Genomic DNA, 4,143 nt, shown 5'->3' with positions numbered 1-4,143 from the left:
GAGGGGGCCAGCGCACGCAAACAAAACAAAAAGAAAAAAAACCCGGCGCGCACGAGGGAGCTAGGAGAGGAGGCGCGGCTGGTGTTAGTGTTGCCATGACGACGCATACCGTGTGCGCCGCCATTCTGCCGTTCGAGTCGCTGAATCCCAGCCGCCAGGATATTAACTGAAGGGACGTTTGGCGCTGCCAGCGCTGACGTCATGAATTAAGACGTCCTATGGGAGGTATACGGAGTAACCTCCCCTTGCTTATACTACCATTTACAGAAGGGAAACTGTACCTTTGACAGTGCAACGGAAATAAGGGTAGCGGTGGCGTTGTGAACTAAAGTATCCGACCAAGGGATGGCGCTGCGAAAACTATCATCATCATTGCGTTGAGGCAATATGGCTGCCGCATTGCTGGCGGGTGCGGGTGGTCGCGGTGCGCGCCCGCTGGTTCTGGGCGTTTATTCACTCCTGTCCGGGGGTTGTATTCGCGCGCGCGGCAGCCTATCGTTACTACTAATATTTCCGTTACGTCGCCAGGTGACCGAAAGGCCTCAACTGGCAAAAAACACGCCAAGCAAGTAAGCTTACATTGTTTATTGGCAATCGTGAATGTAGCAGTATACATGTAAACAAGCAGCACTGTCAGTTACAGAGTTGAACAATACATACAAGAAATAGAAATATCCATCTGCTTAATAAAATTGCCAGCTGAAACTGAGCAACTCTATGTCTCTTGGCTCGTTCAGCATACCTCTTATAGTACGCAGAACGAAGCGTCAGACGATACTATTTACGATGGGTGACCCTTGCACAGTACTTGCGTACAGTGCTGCCCGTCCTCTTTCTCACTTACACATGCGCGTTTGACGATTTGAGCGGTAATAAACAAACAGCATCAAAGCTCGCAAAGATGCAGTGCCAGTAAGATTAGCCTCAGCCCGACGTACTATTTTGACAACACATTGGCGAGACCCACTCGGCGCTGAAAAAAAAAAGTGAAACCACACTGTTGTGCTAGCTATTCCTGTACATAACGTGTTCTCGTTATTGTGCTCAATATCCTTGTGTTCGTGCCTGCGCGCCGATCTTTTTACGATGAATTCCGACCATTTAGCTCAACTTTCAGTTCAGCTAAGCTCGTGTGTTCTGGGAAAACACCATTTACGGTGTCACGTTGAAAAGGAAACTTGGTTCATGTTTCAAAAGAGGTTGCAGTGACAAACACTTCAGTTGAGTAACTGTTGGCGAATAAGGAAAGCCTTAGCCTGAATCCAACATTTCAGCAAGTGAACATTCCTGTAAAGGTTGTCATGGAAGACAAGTTTCGAGAAGTGAGCTACCCTTGCTCGCCCACTGTTTATCAACTGACGTATGTGATAGCGGATGCCTGCGCGTGTTCCTGAAAGCACTCATTTATAAATAAAAAAGAATGATGTACCAGTGGACAGCACCGACAATAGACTGCACATGATGTGTGTGCGCACAATAGAGACATTTGGAACAGTAGTATACTAGACAGCTAGGAAGTGCTGGAAGTAATAGTAACAATGTTGGAAAAATGGGCAGTGAGTAATCATTTCTGTCAAATGTGTATAATTAGCTTCTTTGTTTAATTGCTATGTTTCGCACTGAAAAATAAATTAGTCCATTTTTTCTGGTGCCAATGGTGCATAGTCGTGAAAGACACTGCTTAGACGATGGACGATTGCAGAAGCTGAATTTACATTTTCGTTCTTCACTACCTCCTAACTGTCTGCCTCACTCTTAACACGGGTGTCACACAAAACTAATAAGGCGGCAATAGGGGCTAGATGGCATGTCTTCATGCTTGTGATGCGCTGCAGGTAGACACGGACCAGAAAAAACGAGAACAACACAGGGTGATGCGCAACACCTTGTGCTGTTCTCGTTTTTTCTGGTCCGTGTCTACCTGCAGCGCATCACAAGCATGAACACAAAACTAGCCTTTTTTGGATATATAGCTCACGCCAATATCAAAGAAATAGCAGTTATTACACATTCAAATCTTCAACATGCACAAACACTGGCCAACTCTATTGAACTCTGATTGTATCTATTGAGTGCACTCATTTATTTTTCTGTTAAAAATAAACATACTTTTAAAAACTCCGTGTCATGTGTCAGGTCTGTTATCTAGAACAAATATTATTTGCTACTTGTCTGTGGTTCCACTTCACATACAAAACAAATTGCTTGCACAAATGCAACGGTGCTGTACCCTCTTTTCTGGATGCGTCTGTTTACATATCATCCCATTAATGTATTGGCGAAGTTCATTGAATAAAACTAAAGACTAAATTTTCAAATGCTTTACAAATTCAACAGCCTGTTTCATAGAACACTGCCCAAAATGTCCTTATGCACATTCTTCTATTCTCCTACTCCCATCATCAAACGTTATTTATTCCAGAGTAGCGACCCGGAAACTATTCTCCAGGTGACCACTACACGAAATGCCTTGTTTAATGAAGGCACGAGTGTTTGCACACAGTTTTCTATTTTAGAACCTTCATAATGTCCCTCCCTACAAGCAATCGGTGCACGTACATAACTCTTTGTTTCAGCACTACTGTAGCTTTCCCTGCCATTGCTTTCCAACAGCCTCCACAATTGCAGCAAACTATATTCACTGGGAAGAACAAGTGCTGCTAAATGTACACTACTACTGGCCCACTCGCTACCAAGTTACATGTGATACTCTATGCAAAGTTTCACACGTAGATTAAAGTACAGTATGTGCACCCCATCACATGCACTATCCAAGAAATTTGAAGCCAGCACATTTCCTCTAAACTGAGTAATTCATGAAGCAAGAAGCAATGATTTGTGGACCCAATTTCGTACTGCTTCAACATGCCGTACACTATCACTGCTTTTCAGTATAAGGCTTGCATTTGTCCGCCTGGTAAACTTTGGTGGTGGATAGGCGACTCTTGAGCTTCTTACGACTTGGTGTGGGTAGCTTGGAAACCAATGATCTCTCTTTTGTCCAGTTTCCTGAGAAGAAAAAAATTGAGCCATGAGAAAAAGCAAGAAAGAAATGATGAAAGAAAAAAAATTGGTTCAATAGGTAAAGTGTCCACAACCATACCTTGTGAGGATTTGGGACGACGAATTTACTTTCTGTAGTGGAACATCCTCTGCTGACTTGAGGTAGGTTCAGAGATAAAGCATCCGAGCGGGTGCTGATATGAGCAGTTTCTTGGAGGCTGTGGTTGGGTTGGAAGAGGAAAAAATAATGATTACTGTGGTAGAAGCGTGAGTGGACTTGTGATTCATGTCTGAGAAGAATGTATATGAGAGCACTGCATGAGAAAAATAGTGTGCACATAACATTGCTTTGTTGTGAATTTGTTTTAGTGGTGACCTTCAGTGGACCGTGTCTGACCAAGTCTCAATTAGAGGATACTAAGTTAGTTAATTTCCCAACTCTATAAACTACATGGTATGTGCAAATGTGATATGTATGATTGTAAACTTACGAAAATGTATAAATGCATATACATACTATAAGTTCACTTGGCTCTACCATGCATTGGACTTATGAGCATTTATCTCAGAAGACTAATTTGTGCAGAAATAGGTAAAACTTATGCTGTGATCTGTGTTACAAAGTTTAGCAGTAAAGATATTTTTTGCAAAAGTGAGAACGAAGTAAATAATCTTAGAAAATGTCATTGTAATCCACAAGCGGTGCATCCGATCAGCTGGACGAGTCGTAAAACCTTTTGAAATGACAAAAACCGTAGCGTATGCAAAAAAAAAGCTATGTTCAAATGCAAAGCAGTGCATTTTCACTCACCGGTGCGCACACCCACATGGTGCATGGTTATTCCGTTTTCGTAGGTAGTCTCCAAGCTCCTTGCTGGCATTGAATTTTCACGCTGGCAGCCGGTGAAGCGCCGCAGCTGACGTGATTCACAGGCTTTAGACACGTTCGCTTTGTGGCAGCGGCATGTAAAATTTGGCGCACAAACTCGCATTGCTATATCAAAACTGATTTAAAACGGAGCTGCGTAACGCCGATCAAAGAAAACGACCGCGGTACAATTTGAATGAAATAACCGACCGAAGCGCAATCGATGCCAATGGGCTGCTGCTTTTAGAGCGTCAATGTAATCTCAATACTTG

General features: G+C 43.1%; 1 long non-coding RNA gene across 1 annotated transcript; it reads right to left on the bottom strand.

Annotated features, from left to right (window-relative positions):
* Positions 1-2,849: 2,849 nt before the first annotated feature.
* On the bottom strand, positions 2,850-3,910 carry LOC125759211 (uncharacterized). The gene is made up of 3 exons (XR_007416744.1): positions 3,815-3,910; positions 3,104-3,221; positions 2,850-3,009 (listed from the first exon to the last, which is right to left on the bottom strand). It is a non-coding gene; the product is annotated as an uncharacterized LOC125759211 (long non-coding RNA).
* Between the last annotated feature and the right edge of the window lie 233 nt (positions 3,911-4,143).

Source organism: Rhipicephalus sanguineus, chromosome 7 (genome assembly GCF_013339695.2).
Source record: "Rhipicephalus sanguineus isolate Rsan-2018 chromosome 7, BIME_Rsan_1.4, whole genome shotgun sequence".
NCBI classification, from domain to species: Eukaryota; Metazoa; Arthropoda; class Arachnida; order Ixodida; family Ixodidae; genus Rhipicephalus; species Rhipicephalus sanguineus.
Note: the sequence above shows the minus strand (reverse complement) of the source record. Positions and strands in the feature narration are given on the sequence as shown.